The sequence below is a fragment of the Physeter macrocephalus genome, chromosome 8 (genome assembly GCF_002837175.3).
Source record: "Physeter macrocephalus isolate SW-GA chromosome 8, ASM283717v5, whole genome shotgun sequence".
In the NCBI taxonomy this organism is placed as follows: Eukaryota; Metazoa; Chordata; class Mammalia; order Artiodactyla; family Physeteridae; genus Physeter; species Physeter macrocephalus.
In genome coordinates, this window is record NC_041221.1 from 74684326 (window position 1) to 74705857 (window position 21532).

General features: G+C 44.0%; 1 long non-coding RNA gene across 1 annotated transcript in view; it reads right to left on the reverse strand.

Annotated features, from left to right (window-relative positions):
* Positions 1 to 2152: 2152 nt before the first annotated feature.
* LOC102980852 (uncharacterized) overlaps positions 2153 to 21532 on the reverse strand; it is a 28667-nt gene continuing 9287 nt past the window's right edge. The window contains exons 2-3 of the long non-coding RNA XR_448190.2: positions 19005 to 19136; positions 2153 to 2760 (exon numbers count right to left, since the gene is read on the reverse strand). This is a non-coding gene — a long non-coding RNA (uncharacterized lncRNA). The remainder of the gene's footprint in view (positions 2761 to 19004; positions 19137 to 21532) is intronic.

Here is a 21532-nt window from a genome sequence, read left to right on the forward strand (position 1 = left end):
AACTGAACATACTCGAGTCCCCTCTATCTTTTCTTCTGCCCCATGGCACTTTCTCTCACTCCAGGCTCTGTCAGAACCCCTGTTACACTCCTGAGTGACTGAGTTTTTAATGTGCCTGCCCAGTGCTGTCAGAGGCGGTACGACATGGGGCCACCTCCTCGGACCAGCTACTTCTCTGGGTTCTTCAGGCGTTCGCTCAGATCCGACTCACAATGGCGAAGGCTGTGTGCACCCAACTAAAGACAAAGAGAGAGTCCAGATGATTTAGACTCAAGGAAAACTCCAGGTAGCAGTACAGTCATGTATAATATAAAGCACTTTCAATATATTACACCGGTGCTTTCACACAGGTTTTTTCATTTAATTCTCTTACCAACTCTGAGAAGCAGCCATTGTCATCTCTAATATTAAGAGAAATACTTAAATTCAAGAAAAGCTTTGCGACTTACCCAAGATCACACATCTAGTAAAAATCACAGCTGGGACACAGAAGCCATCTCTATATTACGATGCTGCGTCACAAAGAACAATCTTTCCTTCTGCCCTTTATTAGCCCTAAATAATAACAACAACAGAAAAAAAAAAAGGGGGGCTCTGCCCTCAGCTCTCAGGACAAGAGTGGTCATCAGCTCCAATGGACCACGTGTCTATTCATCCATGAAGCCCCAGACGTCCACAGGAGGTGGGACAGGCTCTCTGCTGCTTCATTTCTATGACCTCTCTTTTCAAATGAGATCAGTCTCCACACCCCACCCTGCAGTGCATTTCTGGGGAGCTGGAAGCAGAGGGTCTTCCATAAAGGGCCCTCCTCTGTAAAATACCATTCCTCTGTTCTCCTGAGAGCCCTGGTTAGCTGACCTTTCAGGCACGATGAAAGATAGCTCTTTTTGGTTTATTTTCCCCAGATAGTTGGAGGAATGTTGTTCTGGGCTCGTGTTCAGTGGGTTTGTGTTTTTTGTTGCTGTAATGGTGTTTTGCTATAGTGGTATTACCATATTTTGGAAGTTTTCTAAACCATTGCCTATGCACCCAGGGGTGACTATTAAAATGATGAGGCCATTTTTATAAATCACAAAAATAAATAAATGTATAAAAGTACAGTTAATAAAATGGGCAAAGCTAACTTGGCTAAAGAAACAACTGAAAGTGTTTTTCAGAATGTAAAGTGAGTTTCATGACCCAAAAGAAGTCTATAGAATTAAAATTCTGTACATTTTAAGGAAAAAAATAAGTATATATGAATAGTGTATATGAATGATAAGATAAATGGTAAATGCTGACTTTGATTTTATATTTTATCTGGGTATCTATTAGATGGAAGAAATATAAATGGAAAAACATAAGCATACATGCATTAGGAATAACTATGTTATGTCTTATTTACATATAATCATTGTTTTAATCGAATCAAAATATGCATGATAGTTTTTCTTTTTGAGTTGCTTTTTTTTTTAAGTGGCTTTTTGTTCTTTCTCATCCAATATCTACAATCTTTACCACATCTGAAGGGTTACCCACATAAGATATCATAGTCAGAACCTGCCAAGAAACATCAGAAATTAGACTTTCTGGATCACATGCCAACCTTCCCCCCTCCCCATCCACTGCCTCTACCTGCCTCATCCACTGCTCTGCCAGAAGCATGGCCTCCACTACTTGGGGTTTCACTGACTGTACAGAAACTTACTCAGTCTCCCTGGTCATCCCTGAAAACTCGCATAGCTGGTTTCCCAAAGGAGAAGAAACTGACTGCCAAATGCTGTGTGCTGGGCAAGATTTCCATGAACATATGAATACATTCATGGAGGAAATAAAAATTAAGTACTTGATAATTTCATCAATGGGAAAAAATTCAACTATTTACAGGTTGACAAAAAATTTTTAAATGTGTGTTTTGTTTCAGATATTTTAGGGGCAGGCAGGGCTTTTGGCCTTCAGATGGAGAGGGGGGAAAACAGGGTGCGTATAGAGGTTCCAGGCAGTATCTCACCTGCAAGGCTCCTCCAGGCTCCTCCAGGCTCTTTCAGGCTGCCCATCAGTGGTGCTGACCATGGCCTGGGCCTCAGTCTTCTGGCACAGGTGCTGGGTAGATCTGACAGCATAGGCTCATTATGGATGATTATGGATATAAACTTTGGGCAAGGTCTGAAGAAAGCAGGTTTCAGATCAATTGGACTTAAACTAGCTATGTTTGAAATGACAGAGGTGATGGGCCATGAGGGTCATCCTACCACATCCCACATTATTAAGGAGGGGGGCACCTCTTCCCACAGAGCAATACCATGAAGAGGCAACTGGTCAAAGATCAAGTCTTCTGCCAACTACAGAGCTGATAAGACTCTGATCACCTATAAAACATTCGGTCCTCTCCTCTGTGTGTGTGGTCTGAAAAATCAAACCAGACAAAGTGAAGGTTTTGGTGGAGGGTGGCAGGGGAGGGAGAGGGTGAGTAGAATCAAAACAGCAACTGTATCTGGATTTGTTTTTAACTCTCCCAAATAAATGCATGTGGAGGAACAGAATCAAACATTTTTCTCAAGCAGAAAGAATTATTTTGCCTTCAAACACCAACCAGGTAGATATGGTCTCAAAAATGACTAGAAATGCAGGGGTGTTCCACTGTGGTTGTTCTTTCTAATCACATACCAAATTCCAAGTACTTTTTGTAAACTACTCACAGGCAATTAAGTCCTTTAGATTCATCCTGTGATGGTGGCAGTTCTGCTGGGCCATGTTTGTCGTAGAGCAGCTGCTGAGATGCTAGCAGGAAAAAAAGCCACATGATTCTTCAGCTCATAATCCAGTTAGTTTATTTTCCTGAGATTACATTTGGGCATCATATCCGTGCAAATAGCGAGGCAAGTAGCTCTGGGTCAACAGCCAGAAAATGAAGCTCCCTAACCTCCCCACAGGTAGAGAATGATCAGATAATGTATTTGGCCTTCTCCTCCCCACCTCACCGCTACACACGCAGACACACACCATGAATTCCAGATTTGCCCTTCAGTTTTTTCCTGTGCACGCTGCAAGAGCAGAAGAGGCAGGGCAAAAAAGCACAAAGCTGAGCCAGGTCCCATCTGGTTGCTGGCTTCCCAATCTCCTCATCTAGTTTTCTCTCCAACATGACCTGAAGACCACTTGGGTGACCCGGAAAAGATTCCTGTGACCTGTGCCATTCCTCACACTCTAACTGTGCTGCCATTCTCACTCCGTTCCCTCAGCAATACTGTGTAGGCCCTTCCTACCTCTTTAATGGACATGAATACCCTAAGTTTTCTAAGTCTTTTCTCCCCAAGCAAATGAGAAGCTCCAAAAGGGCAGGGAACACATCTGATCCTTTCCTACCCTTCATTATTGCTAGTACAGTGCTAAGCAAATAGCAGTCTCTCAAAAACAAATTGTGTGAGGAGTCTCTTTGGTGTAAGTTTTTGTCAGCTGTAGTAGATGGGTAAGGAGGACAAAAGAAAGCAAACATCAAGGAGGACAATTAGTAAGGCAGAGGCGGCCTCTACTAAGAAACCCTGTTAAACTAAAACCCTGTTTTTACAATGGCCCTGATATGTGAACACTATACTCTGAGATAATTCTGTTTCTTTCTACACTTTGCGGCTACGCTGACCATGAATAAAAAGTATAACCTTAACCTTAAAATCACTGCTTTTCAGGACAAACCTTCCAATTCGTCTTCACCGACTGACTAAAACTAGTTTCTATAGCTGGGGTGCTTTCACGTTCTCTGTGAATTTGTTTTTGGTAGAAAGTACTGGAAAGGCCACAAAATAAAATGCTCAAGGATCTGAAAAGAGAGATTGCCCCTTATAATTTAGACCTATATTCAAGTTGTTATATAAATTTAAATTCTCATTGCTTTTGGGGGGCCGGGAAAGGTGTGGTCATGAGTTAATGGATTATTTGCCTTTTGAAATTTAAGGGATGAGGTAGGTTGGAATTTTCACTCCTTTTCCCCCAGAATATTTTGCTTTTTAAAATTACTCATTTCCAGCATAATAATAAGTCATATGAGACATGAATTGAAGGTAGTAGAGGGAACTGAGGGCTAGTCATCATGAGGCGTTGTGCTGGAGCTTTTTCCTTCCAACTTTGGAAAAGATGGACGCTTTGTGGGATGTGGGTTCTGGCCTTACATCTTTGCTTTCCTGCATTTGCCCAGGAGCAGGCCTCCACCTTAATGGAGTTACCAAAGGTCACTTTAACTGCTAGGACTAAAATTTGGGTCTTCCTTTGTAGAGGAGCCCCTTACTGATCTTATGGCCTTCCACAGATAATTTTGACTGTTTCTGGTACTGAGGTTTAAATGATCAACTGAATATTCCTCTCCTTGTACCTTCCTCAAGTTAGCCTTGGTCACATTTTGTACTGTGTGTAAATCATTATGGTTTTTTCCTCTGCCAACTACTCCTCCCCTTGAAAGAGTAAGTTAGCATGGGATACAGAGGAAATGGCTAATTTCTACCAGGACACTGGGACAACAGCCTGAATTAAGGCGGCAGACGTCTGTCAACAGCTTCATTTTCGCATTCTTTTTTCACTCCTCAATCCTTGGGCCAAAGAAGCCCCAGCATCAGACTCACACCCTCACCGGTCACCCCACCCCACCCTGGACGCAGAGTCTGCTCCCTAGAGAGCAGACCGAGAAGAAGCCTGGCGGTGGGAGGTGAGCCTGCCACCAACCCGAGGCTTTTCACCGCCGGCGTGGATTAAGTAACACCCTCAAAATCAGCATTTGCACACATGCCAGGGGCTGATTACGTGCCTCTCAGCCAGGGCAGCCGACGCTACTTCAGAGCAATTTCTCCAATTTCTCCGCCCCAGGAAAGTCGGGGCGCGGCTCCAACGCACACTCCCGGTCTCCGGAGCCGGTTACGCAGCAGTCTCGCGGCTGCCCACGGGCCAAAAGAACGAGACCGCCCCCCACCCACACCGCTGCGGGCCGGCGCTTCACGCTGCATTGACGGGCTCCCTTTCCTCGACACAGCCTGAGAAAGGAGACTTGTCCCTCCTGGGAGCACCGAACCGTCTCTTTGCGGCTCGCGAAAGGGCTAGATGGCCCTGAGCCGTCTACACCTCCATCCATCCTCAATCTGCAAAACACGCAGGGTCAGAGACCCATCCGTTCCGGGCTTGCACCACTTGCCTGCGGTTTCACGATGTGTCACTCGGGAAGCTGGGCCCGAAGCTCCGGATCGCGGTTCGCAGAAAAGAGACGCAAACGAGTCTGCGGGACGGAAGGAGAGGGCTGCCTGGGGGTCGTTCAGTATCAGCCAACCTAGCCCACCCCACGGCAGACAGAAGGCGTCAGGCCTTTGCCCCCTGCGACCCGACTGCTCCCGGGCTGCCCGGCCACCTCCTCTGACCCATGCGTCTGCGTCTCTGGCCAAAGGCCAACTGGTTTTCAAATAGTTAGATAAACCCAGGATCTGACTTTCCTTTACAGGACCGACCAAGAGGCTGTGTAAATGTCTCGTGACAGTCGTAATGGAGGGTTATTAGCAGTACAAAGCCTGTACGATTCGTAGCGTTGGTTCAATATTTCGGTGTCGCACTGAAATTGCTGCGCATGTAAACCAAGTTCCCCGACAGAAGGGTAAACAGTATCGTTTGAACTGCGAGATGAAAACAGATGGGATATCGCAAACACTTCCCCAAAATACAACAGACTTCTGGGCCAATTACACGTGGTTAGCTCTGAATGGCAGAGGAAATAGGTTTCTTTGCTGCTAAACGTCACAAAAGTCACCTAAAGGCACAGAAGCCGCTCTGTTTCTTGCTAAAATTAATCTGTGCTGGAGCACTTGGAAAAAGCGTAACGACCCTTCTCCCCCCACCCCTAGGCCACCCCAAGGCCACCCCGTCCCCGCCGCCGGATTTCAGACGTTTGTGAAAGAACCGTTTCGCTTGGGGATCCGGGCTCTAGGGCTTCGAAGTCTAAACCCGCCCGTCGAAAAAACTGGAGAAGGGAAAGAAAATTCGGCAAGCGCTCGTCAGCATGGAGGGCCCAAGGAGCACGCGGGGGAAACAGACCCCGAGCGCCGAGGGTGCCTGCGGCCTCCTCTCCCCGCCGGGAGGCGCGCGTGCCTCCTCCCGCACGCACGCCTCGACCCGGCGGAGCGAGAAAACAGGACAGCGAGGCTGCCTTCGATGCCGGCCGACTGTCAGGGCTGCATCATGTGCAAAAGAACACGGAGCCTGGCCTCACGGGCGCCCAGGAAAACTCCCGAAAGGCCACAGGACCCGGCCGCCGGGCTGCCGGGCGGAAGCCTGGCTCGGGCCGGAAGGAAGCGGCGAACCCTGCGCTCCAAGCCGGTCAGGCGCCCCCGGGCTGGTTCGGGGCGCGGAGATTCAGGGGAGGCGGTGGGCAGGGCCGGGCCTGCGCCCAGGGAACTGAATCTCGGAGGCGGGAGGCCTTGGAGACGGCCGGCCCAGCCCGCCTGAGACCCTCCCGGAGAGAGAGACCGGGTGAGACGCGCCGGCTCCGAGCTCCGCCAGGCGCTGCGCAGGGCCCGGGTCACCGCGCTCCCGGGCTCCGGAAGCCGCGCTGGCGGGGCGGCCGGCGGGAGGAAGCGGCTTGGTCCGCGCAGCCCCGCGCCCGGGAGCCGCGTGCAGGGTTCAGCCGTGTTTCGGCTGCCCTCTGACCTGACCCTGGGCGCACAAAGGCCTCCCGGGTGCGCCGCCCTGGCCCAGCCTTCCAGTCGCTGCCAAATTAATGAGCCCACGTCAGGCTGGGTTTACAGCTCGGACGGGAAGCAGCCGAGTGGAAAATGAGCCCGGGCCCGCTCGGAGGTACCCGCACGGGTGCAGAGGCCGCCTGGAGTCCTTGCGGCCGGGGACGTCGAGGCCCGCGCAGGGCCGTACTCAGCTCTCCACACGCCCTCTCCCGCTGTCCCTGAGGGAGCGAACCGCCCAGGGAAACCTGCCGGTCCGGGAGAAACGGCTCTCCTGCTTTCTTCCAACAACACAAACTCCACAGTTAACATCCCAGCATCACAGGCTAGGCGTGCTCGACACGGGTCGTTGGATTGCGGCTTGGCGACCCTTCCGTGTCTTTGCTGCGCCCCGGGCTGCTGGGCTTTGGCGGCCACGAAGCCGTTCCCCCTGAGCACGGAGGACCCGGGACTCCAGGCATGCGCCGAGGGGGGCATAGGACCCACCCCTTCCAGCAGCACGGGTCTGGGAGGCGTTTTTAATCTGCTGCTGGGTGCTTGGTTTTGAAAGCCAGAGATAAAAGTCAACAAGGGATTTGTTTGTTTTGAATAAAGGTCGATCTGCTAGTTCATCCCGAAGTCTTGAAGACTGGCTGATGGCTCTGCTCTCTTATTGCCCTTTAAACGCTGTGATGAATTCGGTTCAAGAAACATGATTAAATCTGAAGCTGATAAAGCTTGAGGTATGGATTTATCTTATTCCTTCCAGATTCTTCAAGTATATTAAAAGAAAGCACTTTCATCTAAAAAACGCTCAAAAGTGTCAGAAAAGCCATGTTCTGAAGAAGCCCTCTTTCCCTGCAGCTTTGTTTGCTGTTGAGAACCACGCAAACGACAGCGTTGGGAGCAAATGGTGTGACAGTTACTTAGAATCATGTATCACTCCTGCATCTTCCTCATCCTGGCTTCAAAGAGCACTGCCTTTCAGAAGTGGAGGGCCCTGCCACAGACCCCTTTTCTTCTGGTGACCTAAGTAAGGGCAGCACTAGGTCACCTCTCATGACGCCCCACACTTACTCATCAGTGTCCCTTGTCTAGATTCCACACACCCCTCTTGGCATCCTCTGGGCACTAACCCTTGCAGACGTCGCTGCCTTGAGTCCACACCTTCCTCTGAAATCTCAGTGTACTTGGAAAATCAAGTTGCCTTGATGTCAAGCAGCCACTACCTTTTAAAGGTGTTCAGTATCTCACAGAGGGCACACAAGTACTTGATGTACTATGGTTATCTTTTTAGGTAAACTATCTCCTCAACTAAAATTTTAACGTATTAGGAACAATGACCAAGACCAATCGTCTCTGTTGTCCTACAGTGCAGTGCCAGATCAAGAAATGTTACCTATGTTGATTCTACAACTAATTAGAATTAATACAGTCCCCTCTAAGATGCTAATCACTAGAGTGGTGGTGGTGAGTGTTCATTCTAAGTTATGTCAATAGATTTGTTTTTCTTCTGAACCCAAATTGAGGTAGTACCATTGAAGAAATTGAAATTTTGATTGGAGGAGGAGATAGGGAGTGGGGAAAAAGGAGAAGAAATATGGGAGGGCAGAGGATTTTGAAAAATAATAGGGATGGGTATCAATACAAACAGAGGATACCTAAGGAAACCAGGAGGGCACCAAAGAATTAGGGAGCAAGAACACCTGAAGGTGGGCCAGTGAGTGAGTGAGAGAGAGAGAGAGAGAGAGAGAGAGAGAGAGAGAGAGAGAGAGAGGCAGTGGGCCATGCCAAGGACAAGTTTCACCTACTAAGAGGCAGTATGGTATTATGGTTTAGAGCTCATGTTCACCACTCTCTGGCTATATGAGCTTCGGTTTCCTCACGTGCAAAATGAGGATAGTAATAATACGTATATCACAGAGTTATGAGGATTAAATAAAATAACAAGCACTTAATAAACGTTAGCAATGACTGCTGTCAGTTTCACCTGGGGCACTACATCATAAAGTCATTATGCCTTTGGCATTCCTGTCTCCTCTATTACAATGTAACTTATGGGTAGATAGTGAAGTGGGATAAAGTGCTTTTTTCTCTTACATGTGAGAAAGTGAAGAAGAATCACCAGATATTTTAAGGAAAATATTTAACGAAAGACAAAAACCAAATTGGAAAAGTAAGTGGCTGGGAGGAATTAGAGAACTTTTTAAAGAAACACAGACACGCGCACGCACACACACACCCACGCACACACACACACATCTTCCAAGTAGAATCCTTGGAGAGATGAGGAAAGGTATTGCATCCATAAAACCTAAAAAGAATGGTCTAAAAAAGAAACATTAAGAGAACAAGAGAGAAATTTTTAAAATTAAAAATATGGTAGCGGAAATAAATTCAGTAAAAAAAGTCAAGATGAAGTTGAAGAAATATTTCAGAAACGAACAAAAAGACATTTGGAAAATAGAGGGGGAAGACAAGAAAACTAGAAGACCAATACAGGAAATCCTACATTCAAATTAAATTCCAGGAAGAAAGTACAGAGATAATAAAGGGGGAATTTCTTTTTCAAAGAAACAGTACAAGAAAATTTCCTGGAACTTACTAAGATAATTTTTCAGACTAGAAGGGCCAACTGAATGCCGAGCACAAAGACTAACAAAAGACTTATACCCAAAGGCATACTCACAGAATTTCAGAAACTCGTGAATAAAGAGAAACCCCAAAACCCTTCCAGAAACAAAAACAGGTCCCATACCAAAAATCAGAATGGCATTGAACTTCTCAAAAATAACACTAGAAGTAAAAAGATAATAGAGCAATGCCTTCACGATTCTAAGGAAAAATCATTTCCAGTCCAGAAGTCTACATCCAGATGAACTACTCACGTGTGCAGACAAAATAAAGACATGTTCAGCCATGCAAAATTCTAAAAATTTTATTTCCCTGTACCCTGAAACAGACACTGCTGACTCACCCAACAGCCATCTCCATCTTTCTTTCATGTTCTTTTTTAAAGCATCACATAGCCATGTGCTTCTGGGAAGCCAAGCCTTTCCCCAGCCCCATGGAGTAGTCTTGATTTATCTAAGCCAGTAAGTTGTAATTCCCTACCCCTGCAAATGACTGGCTTAGAAATAGGCATGTAACACAACTGAGATCAATTAAATATCAGGAAAAGTCTATAGGGGTATGGGAAGATTTTCTTCACTTCAAAAAGAAGAAAGGGACTTACTCTTTTAGCCAGCCTTTGTATGTAGTTGTGTGAGGACATGATGATCCAAGTTGCAGCAGTTACTCTATGCAGTTATCTTATCAAGGAGGAAATCCAAATATCAAGGATGGCAGAGAAGAAAGATTAAAAAGAACCTGGGTACTTGATGATGTCACTGAGCCATTGCATTCATCAAACCTGAATCTAGGCAACATCCAGACTTCTTGTTATATGAGTGTCAGAATGCAAACTCTGGGCACTTGAGCTCATCTCTCAAACTGAATTGTGTAGTGAAAGCAATAATAATTAATAAAAATGCCTACTATTGATTGAGTACTTAGGTACTGTTCTTTTGATTAATGGCTACAATAAGCCTGTGAAATAAGTATAGAATTATGTCCATTTTGCAAATGAGGACATATAGGCTCAAACAAGCACATGAATTAGCCAGATTTGTAACCATCTAAGGTTTGAATATTTAACTCTGATTCTATGCTCAGGACATGTGAATGGAGCATGGGAAAATGTTTGGAATATGCTGAGTTCAAACATGTACTTAATAACCAGTTTTTTTTTTTTTTTGGCCACAGTGTGGCATGTGGGATCTTAGTTCCCCGACCAGGGATCGAACCCATGCCCCCTGCAGTGGAAGTGCAGAGTCTTAACCACTGGACCACCAGGGAACTCCCATAACCACTTTTAATTCATTAGTTACTTGTCAATGTATTTCTGATTTGTAGTAAACCAGCCCCCAAGACAGCCATCCTCACTTGCTGGTATTCACATTTTTGTGTAGTCCACTCCCATAATGAATAGGGCTGACCTGTGTAACCAGTAGGACATCCTGACAATGTGTCGCTTCCCAGGCTAGGTCATAAGAAACATCATGGCTTCTGCCTTGCTTTCTCTTGGATCACTCACTCTGGGGGAAGCCAGTTGCCATGTCACACATACCGAAGAAGCCCAATGGAGCGGTCCATGTGCCAAGAAACCAAAACGTCCTGCCAATATCCATGTGTGTGAGCCATCTTGGAAGTGGATCCTCCAGCCCCAGTCAAATGTCAGATGATTACAATCCTGACCAACACTTGACTACAACCTCATGAAAGACCTTGAGCCGGAACCATCCAGCTAAGCCACTCCTGAATTCTTGACCCACAGAAACTGTGAGATAAATGTTTATTGTTTTACAACCTAAATGTCCATCAACAGATTGAAACAGAGCAGGATGTGATCCTTCCCCCCGTCCTCCGCCTGCCTTTTGTCTGTGAAAAAAACTTTAGCCAACGAATAAGTTTAATCAGAAAAGTGAGAAAATGCAGAAGCAAAGGAAAACAGTCCAACAAGACTAAATAATAACAGTTTAATCATTAAGCATAGTCAAGGACCTATAGTCCCTCTTCATGGGCTATAGGTAATATTCTGAGCCATATCCTGTGAGCTGTCTTATAGATACTGAAACCCACAGCAAGTGGAAGAAGTGAACTATGCGATGAATGACTATAGCCATGACATACGCTGCCACAATTCCAAGAATTGGCCTCAAAGAAATGGGAACAAACCGACCTTAGAACTGAAGACTAACTGTACCTAAAACAATCAAGATGACGCTGGTCAGACCAACACATAACCAATTTCAAGATGACTGTCAGAGCTGACTGTGCTGTTTCTACATGTAGCCCCTTCCCTCCATCTATAAAAGCTCTGGCCTACAGATTGTCGGGTGGGGGCGGGGCAGGAGAGGGGGGGAGGAGTCAGTCTTTGGACAGGAGCCCACCCTCCCCCCACCCCCCAGTTGGCAACATCCAAAATAAAGCAAACTTTCCTTTCCACCAACCTTGCCTCTGTAATGGCTTTTGAAAGGCGAGCAGCCAGACCCCACTTTCGGTTACAAGATGAATGAATAAAGAAGATGTGTTACATATATACAGTGGAATACTACTCAGCCATTAAAAAGAATGAAATAATGCCATCTGCAGCAACATGGATGGACCTAGAGATTATCATACTAAGTGAAATAAGTCAGACAGAGAAAGACAAATGTCATATGATTTCACTTATATGTGGAATCTAAAATATGACACAAATGAACTTTTATACAAAGCAGAAACAGACTCACAGACCTAGAGAACAGACTTGTGGTTGCCAAGGGGGAAAGAGTGGGGGAGAGGGATGGATTGGGAGTTTGGGATTAGATGCAAACTGTTTTATATAGAATGGATAAACAACAAGGTCCTACCATATAACACGGGGAACAATATTCAATATTCTGTGATAAACAATAATGGAAAAGAATATAAAAAAGAATGTGTGTGTGTGTATATATATATGTATATATAAAACTGAGTCATTTTGCTGTACAGTAGAAATTAACACAGCATTGTAAATCAGCTATACTTCAATAAAATAAAATTTTTAAAAGTATTTATTGCTTTAAGCTGCTCAGTTTGGGGGTAATTTGATATATAGCAATAGATAAATTAATACACTGGGTAATTGAATAAACTTCTTAACTTTAAAGGCAAAAAAGGACATTAGATTTGTTTATCAACTTATATTTTTCAAGGAGACGTATGTGGTCCTCACCACAACACTGTAAAAGGAATAGAGAAAGTGCCATTTCACAAAACTGATCATCAGACAGACTTGCTCAAGGTACTCAAGTTAGCCAGGGACAAAATTAATAGAAGAACATTCTGGGTCTTTTTCACCAAGCCTTTCCAGTATCCCTGTTTGGAAGTTGGCTCAGGCAGAAAGACCCAGAATTAATGCAAAATAAAACAAAAATGAAAGAAATCCCCAAAGAGTCCCTAATTTTAAAATATCTCCTCAGAGGCAGTCAGCCACATACAACATTCCTCTGCTGCTGCCAGCCTCACTGCCCTTCTGGTTCTTGTTGCACGCAAGAGTTTACGGTCTTGGATTTGCCCCAACTTGTAGATAGTCATCAATTTTGAGAACATTCATATATTCTGAACGGCGAAACTGTTAATGGTTATGGTGTTTATAGCTTGGGTTTAAATAGGAAACTAATAAAGATAAAAATCTCTGTTTGATAAGGTGTTCAAACCCCAGTCAATGGAAGTTTCCTGTTGCACAGTGAGTTCTTTGAGTCCATCATTGAGCCCTGGGTCCCGTCTCAGAAAACGCAATTAGGAGGGAGTTAAGACTCACAGAGCTCATGTGCTTTTTGTAGAACTAATACTGAGGTGGTAAGTGCTACTTTTGGACAATAATGAGCGAGCGAGTGACTGGCTGGGTCTGCTTTTTGTTAGGCATGAGCCCTATAGAGTTTGTTTGGGTTTCCTGTGTACTTTGAAAGAGCAAGCAGAATCTCCGGGGCCAAAACTGCTCTGACGGAAACCTTGGTTGATGACCTTGGCTTGAGTTGGACAAACCCTTGCAAATGAGGTCTCTTCTTTGCTCCAGAGGTAGTAAAGTTGTAAGGTATGTGGCCTTTCAGGAGTAATCATCTACAGCAGGGAACTTGGCAGAAAGGCAGCCTGAGTTTGTTTCTTAGAAGTAATTCACATTAAAGTCTAAAATGGACTGCAAAGCACATACCCATCTGCAGTAGATGTTGCTACAGGTGTAGGATGTTGTGGTTTCTAATATCTTACATATGTTCTCTAAACAATACCTCGAGTGTCTTTTTGTTTCTGGCCTGTGTGGTTTCCTGCATTTCCGGCAGATGATCCTATGTAGAAAGACAGCTGCCTGCAAAGATTACTGAAAATTATGTATAAAGACACATATTCAGAAAATGATATTGGCTCTGAAAGAAGCTTGGAGTAAGAGCAGGATGGAGCCTGCAGCACTTGTCCAAGTAGCTGAAATAAGCAGTGTTATCAACATCCAAGCCTGAGCAGCTTCCCAGCACCTCCAGGAATTCCTCCAGTTCCCAAACCCTTAAGCCCTGCAGCAGACCAAGTAATAGAAATCTGAATTCAAAATACGGGAGCACGCTAGAGGGTAAAGGAAAAGGAAGTCCCCGTTAGATGAGAGCTCTTTCCAAAACTCCATACCCAAGCAGGAAGTTAAGAAGTTTTTGTATGAATCATCCAAATCATAAAGCAAGATTTGGCTCTGGAGCCGTAATCTTGGGAGCCAGAGATATTGCTGGGACACAGCTGGTTGACAAATGCCCAGGTTGTGGAGTGTAAGATACTAGACAGCCAGGTGGTACTTTAAAAACCAAACACATAGGCAGTCCTGAGGCCTGTCTACATACAGTCAGTGCATTCAGACTTTCATCCCATGCTGGCCAAGCCCAGGGTCCTCCCTTCCCCCATCCCACAAATACCCTCTTGAGACTACAGGATTCCCATTTTGAGGATTCTCTTCCAAAACATGTTTGACTGATATTCATTTAGGTCTCACTTACCCTATATAAAAGCACTGAGGGGAGTGTGTGTGTGACATGTTTGACTGATATTCATTTAGGTCTCACTTACCCTATATAAAAGCACTGAGGGGAGTGTTTGTGTGTGTGTGTGTGTGTGTGTGTGTGTGTGTGTGTGTGTGTGTGTGTGTGTGTATGCGTATGTAAGTAAGTAGATAGTTGGAAGCCCCACATGTAAACTCTCCTACAAAGAACTGACCCTGTTGAGAGCTCTTATCTTTAAAAACTTTTACATCTTCTTTTTCTTTTTCCCCTTCCAAAGAAGTAATGCAAATGGGGGGCAGATTAAACTGTCTCCTTGCAGGGCTGTATTTATCCACTTGGCCTCTGAGAATAGTGACCTGGCAGAATTCTAGCTTCTGACCCCATGAACTGGGCAGTCCTTAGTGGACTAATGAAGTATGTGCTTCTCTCTTCTGTCCTGGAGTTGTGAAGGTGACCAAGGGAAAAGACAGGTCAATAAGAGCAGCGGAGGGGCAAAACCATGGCTATGCCACAAGGGAGGGGAAGGGGTGCATTTCTTAGAGTTTCAGATCCTCCTCTTCCATCCCTAATTAGGGTCTCTCCTTCTCCTATTTGTAGCTTCCTTATTATTACCCAGCAATCGGCCACAGGTGGGTAGAGCAGAGTGCTAAAAGGAGAGGCTGAAATCCTTCCTGAGACTCTTGTGTTGTTAGTATAGGCCCAAAGGCACAGGACTTCCATAGGGCCCCTGGCCAACAGGGCAGTGATGTGTATCAAGGATTCAACCTACAGATCAGGTGTTAGAACAGGCAAAGGTATTATTTTTCATTTCATTTAGCAACTTACAGGAAGCCCTAGATCTATGCATGTCAGGCACACAAGGGAAGCTTTCTCTGTAGAACATGACTTCTATTTTTTTCTTTAATAAAAATATCAGATTACTTAATGGACTTCCAGCTGAAGACAGTTGGCTAGATATGCATCTGCCTCCACTTCCTCCAGAAACTCCACTAAAGTAACAACTAAGGAATCAAACAAAGAAAAAACAAAAGGTAAACAAAGAGAAGAGGAGAAACAATAACATTTTAGCAGCTGAAAAGCACTTGGAGAAGTGGTAATGACTTAGCAGACCCTAGAAAGTAGGAAAAGCTGAGAGGCATGAAATCCTCCATAGGTCTAAGAACTGGCAGTACCAGTTACCTCTGGAAGTGGGGATAATGATGGAGCTAATATCCAGAGGATTGGTCGAGTTTGTTTAAGAAGCAGTGAGGGGACTTCCCTGCTGGCACAGTGGTTAAGAATCCACCTGCTGGGGAGAGGGAAGGGTAAGCTAGGATAAAGTGAGAGAGTGGCATGGACGTATATACACTACCAAACGTAAAATAGATAGCTACTGGGAAGCAGCCGCATAGCCCAGGGAGATCAGCTCGGTGCTTTGTGACCACCTAGAGGGGTGGGATAGGGAGGGTGGGAGGGAGGGAGATGCAAGAGGGAAGAGATATGGGGACATATGTATATGTATAACTGATTCACTTTGTTATAAAGCAGAAACTAACACACCATTGTAAAGCAATTATACTCCAATAAAGATGTTAAAAAAAAAAAAAGAATCCATCTGCCAATGCAGGGGACACGGGTTTGATCCCTGGTCCGGGAAGATCCCACATGCCGCGGAGCAGCTAAGCTCATGTGCCACAACTATGGAGCCTGTGCTCTAGAGCCCACGAGCCACAACTACTGAGCCCATGTGACACAATTGCTGAAGCCCACACGCCTAGAGCCGGTGCTCCGCGAAAAGAGGAGCCACCGCAGTGAGAAGCCTGTGCACCGCAATGAAGAGCAGCCCCTGCTCACCCAACTAGAGAAAGCCCGCACGCAGCACCAAAAACCCAACACAGCCAAAAATAAATAAATAAATAAATAAATAAATAAATAAATTTATTTATTTATTTATTTATTTATTTAAAAAAAGAAGCAGTGAGAACCCTCGCCCCCCCATATCTCCTCCACTACTCTGACAGAAGACAGAAATGTATTCCCTGAAGAGGATAAGACAAAGGATCTGCTGGGCTGGGGAACACCAAGAAGTTAAGGTGGAAAATGTGTCCTAAAAACAGGGTGAATAAGTGAAAGCTGACACACTGAATGTTGAAATTAACCCCACAGTATTTTGCCCTCCTAATTAGAATAGACCTCTTTGGTGAATCTGGACAGCTTAAGAGAAAGACCTAGAAACTAACATCAGGGATTCACCTATGAAATGGCCTACCCAGATCACCCCAGAGTGATGTGAAGCTCAGAGTTTGACAAGCCCTGCTTTGCATACAGAACTTCCTATCAGCTTTGTAGCACCCTATTCTTACATACCAACAGATAGCCAAGATTACCAACATTTGAGGAAGATTTCTAATAGGAAAAAAATGAGGCCGAATCAACGAAGAAATATACAACAACTTGGAAGAAAATAATGCAGGGAGGTGAAACCTTTAACAAATGACTACCACATACATGAGACAAGAACAAGGTATTATATAAAAAACAAAAATCTTCAGGGAATTAAATGTGGGAAGTAAAAATGAAATTCTCAATAAAAGTTTCGAAAATGAAGTTGAAAAAGTATCCCTGAGGGTAAAATGAAGAGACAGAAAATAGGAGAAGAATAGTGAGAAATTTAGAGGGACAGCCCAGGACATCCATCATCTGATGAGTAGGAGTACCAGAAAAAGACAAAGAGAACAGTTGCGGGGGAGTGTGGATCATCCAATAACTTATTAAAATCTACAGAGTTAATGACCTACCGCATGCTGGCCAAAGTGGATACAAATAGATCCACACGCCAGGCTCATCATTGTGAAATTTTAACACTTTATGACAAAGAGAAGATCCTAAAAATTAGGTACAAAGTATCAGGAATTGGAATGGTGTCTGACTTCTCAACAGCAATGCTAGAAATATGAAGGCCTAGAAGCAATGTCTTCCATTCCTGAGGGAAAATTATTCCCAACCTAGAATTTTATATCCAGCCCCAACACTAATCAAAGTGGATTGGTAGAATAAGGATATTCTCAGAAATGCAATTCTCAAAACACTTACCACCATTTACCCTTTCTCAGAAAGCTCCTGGAGGATGTGTTCCATCAAAACAACTGAATAAATCAAGAAAAAGGAAGACACAAAGTCCAAGAAGACACAAAGTCCAAGAAAAAGGAAGACACAGAGTCCAAGAAACAGGGAATTCAGCACGAGACAGAGGCCAAGGTAACTCCCAAGATGGTGGTGAAGGGAAAACCCAAGACAGCAGATATGTAACCAGCTTAGGGACAACAATCAAGATTGGAGGGGTTTAGAAGGCTTTTGGAGTGACATCTGATGGAATATCTAATGTATTTGAGCTTATTGAGAGGAGATTTCCATAACTGGAAGGGAGTTGGGGGCTTATTTGGTGATAAATATATAGAAAACCAAGCAAACAGTAAGGCAGTTATTGATGCCAGGGAAAATGGTAAGTTGTGGAGAAAAGGAAGAGCAATCATAGTGTACTACACAGCTCAGCTGACAATAGCATTTTAAATGGTCAAAAAATGGCCACCTATATATTGATCTAACTAAAAGCATGTAGAAATATTTGGGAGTACAGAGTTGGAGGGTGATGGATCATGTGAATATGGGTGGTAGGAGGGGGTGAGAAAGAGTGTTAAATCCTTATAGTCTATTGTAGGAAGTCCATAGATAATATTTAAAAGTGAAAATTCAAGAAGTAGCAATAAAGTCATGTGATTTGGAGATAAATCACATGATGTGAATACCAAATAACTGTTTGGAAAAATCTAGTAGGTTTGCCTTCAGGAAGTGGGAATGAGGAGAGGCAGAGGGTGGAGGCTTCTCTTTTTCATGCAAGCCTTGTAACAACTCCTTGCCTCTTTGCATGCGTGCACATGTACCTTTGATAAGAGTAAAACTAAATAAGAAACAACATCATTGCAGGGCTTCTGCGTGGCACTTTCTTGAAGACTACTTGACACTGAACACAGATCGATAGATGCTGCTTTCTAAGAGCCTTGGTGGTCTCATGCACCCATTTGTTTTCATTCTAGTTGAAACTTCTGTGATTTTTCATGGTTTCCTAATCCAGCATGATGCTCCTCAAAACCCTCTGCAAGGTGAGGCTGATTCATTAGAGGTAGAACTGTTAGTTACAGCACTCACCCTCTTTTCAGAGCAACGAGGAAGGAGATTCTTCAGCAAAAAACAAGGCAGCGGCAAGGGTAGCTGATAATAGTATCAAAACCAGAATGTTTAGGAACTCTTTTACTTTCCATGTTTCATTATGAAAACTCTGACATTTAGTAATCTTACCCCCAAAGCCAGATTAAGAATTTGGGCAATTTATGACTTTTTCAAGCATTTTCAACTAATTTCAGCTTTCAAAACAGTTCACTCAAAAGCACAGTCCCTGTGAAGTTTTCCAGTTTGAGATACCCAGGCAATACAAGTCAGACATAAAACAGTCCAGACGACAACATGGTGAGGGTTCCAAGGATGGACGTTCCAGACTTGTTTCTGGTTCTCCTGTGAGGAGGCAGCCACTGGAAAGCTTCCCCCAGGAAACAAGCCTTTCCGGGAAGTGGGAGGAGTGAACCATGAGAGGATCCCCGTTTAAGAGGAAGGACTGGGGGTAAATTGAGGGAGAACTTTTTTTCCTTCTTCTAAAGAGGAAAGTTTAGAGACAATACATTAAAAGAGAGCCAGAATCAAAACTTACATTTTCTTTAAGACGTTTTGAAGGTAAACTTCAGAGGTAAACTTTATGCCATTTTCCAAACAAATTTGGAAATCCTGTCTTCTTCACAGAAGCTTCCTGACACCAATTTTGTGCAAGGCATTGTGCTGATTGCTGTGGGAAATATAAAACGAATTTAAAAAGGGACTCGCCTTAAGAATTTTACCAGATTTGACAGTCTTATGACTACCTATCTCTGAAAATGGATTTTCTCTCCATGTAGATTTTAGGTAATTAATCTGTGTGTATTTTGCATAGGCATCTGTGTCACTGCTGTCTTCTTTGGGCTGTAAATTCGGTCTGATACTAGGAACACTTAAAATACAATAATCAGGTTTGAATGACATTTGTTGGTTTTGGAGATGATGAAGATGATTATGATAAGGAAGAACAATTTTTTTTTTACAATGTACTAAAGAAAAAGATAAAGTTACTATTCTTTGACTACCCATGTTATAGTTTAGATCTGTATAAATTAGTAAAGAGTTTTGCAGGATCATTTCTATAAACCAGCCTCTAGTTTCTCCCATTGTCCTTCTCAAGGCTACCATGCGATGCTATATGGTTGGAATAATTTCAGCTGATCACTTTTGTTCTAAATTTTCAAATCTACTGAATTATTCTCCCTCTCTGTTAAAATGAATTTTCACATCCTTATCTTTTTTAATTAGGTGGTTATATACGGATCATAACATACACAGTATAAGCCAGAGCTGCATGAATAAACCTCAAAGTTGCTGTTCCTTTGTGAGGACATGACACAGCACTGTGCTATCTTGGGGTCTAATTTGCAAAGGTGAAGCTTTGAATCTGTGGGCCAAATTCTTCTGCATGTGTATCTTCCCAAGACATCTCTAACTTTGTGCCCTGATGGGTAGGCAGTGCAGAGTGAAAGCATCTAGGCTTGTCACTAGTTTTTTATTTCACTTGTCATCTACAAATGACAAGTGAAATAAAAAAACTCTGGCTGGGATATTTCCAGTGAAAACCTACAGTGTAGGGGAAAAGGGGGTTTCCTCTGTGTTTGCAGAGAAATGTTCTGCTGGTAGCCTCCACCACCTACTCTCAGAGAGGACTGCTCTGCTTATCCCCAGCTCTGTCAGCCCAGAGTACATGCCACCTTTGTGTCCAAGTTATAAATGAAATGTTACCCCACCAGAGGGGTCTGGAGCGCAGACTGAGACCTTCAGTTTCCAGGCCATGGTCAATGTTGCCGTCTTCAATTATGAGACCAGAAGAATTTTTTTTGCTCTGTCCTCTCTCTGTGGGGTTTGAACACAGGTTTTTTTTCTTCATGAATCCAAACAAGTACTAGTCTGGATTTGTCAGACAAAATTTTTCAAGTTATTTACATTTTTAACTCACAAATTGAAGATGTGTACTACAAATTATCAGAGCAAGGAAAATGTAAGAAAATAGCATACATGCTTAGGAGTAATTCAGGATTCATTTCTCATTTTAAACGGTTTCTTTAAATCTCAAGCCTCTAACTTCTTTTGTCTGTGAGATATTTTAATCTTCTAAGTGCCTTCTGAAGGACTGGAAGTTGTTTTACTAGAGTTTCTTCCCAGGTGCTATGAGAGTGAGCTAGATTTTTACTCTCCCCAAAGCTGATGAATTAGGGGACTCACTTGTGCTTAGCAAGGAAGACCTGTGTGGAATATTCTGCTGATGTGTATTATAATCTGATGTTAAAGTTTAACATCTACCAGAAAACAAAAGCGTTATTGAGTGTTAACAGCCGTGCTGTGCGGTTGTAGTCTCAGAAAGGAATTTTTCGAAACACACAGTAGGAAGCTCACAGGAAGTTCTTCAGCTGGACCCAGCAGTAAGACAGCATTGACTTGGTCAGGATACAGGCAAGAAGCTCAGGCAGAGGCATCCAGAACAGGGCTCCGGCCAGTGCCCACAGCAACAAAGATGCACAAAGTGGCCAATTTTCTTAGGAAAGTTCCCAAACAGGGCCAGTTAATATTTAAACCAACTTGTATTATTTGACGTTGGATGCTTTTTGCAGAAATGTTATTTCTCTTAGTCATACTCAACCTGAGACCTCCCAGACAAGCTTAGGAGCTACAGAAGACCGGAGACCCTCCTACTCCATCAAAGCAAAACAAACTTATCCAAACTGGAGGGAGACATCTCCTGACATGGTCCCCCCAGCTCCTTTTCTACCTGGGTCTGCTTCATTCTCACACATGCATTCACTCATTCATCAAACGCTTTTTAAAACATCTATCAGGCTCCAGACACCCTTTTAGGGTTGGGCATTCAGTGGTGATCAAAACAGGCTCAAAATCCTGCCCTTAGGGCACTTAGACTCCAGTGGCATGAACTCAGAGATTGTCAGAGCAGGGGTCTATTGTGTTCAAAAGTTACAAACTCAGATGGCTCCAGGGGCCAGACTGGGAGTAAAAATGCACAGAGGGCATAAGAATGGGTGGCAACTGCAGCAAACCAGAGAATGTGTGTCCCCAAAGGCATCCACATACAGTTTTTGGAGCACTGTG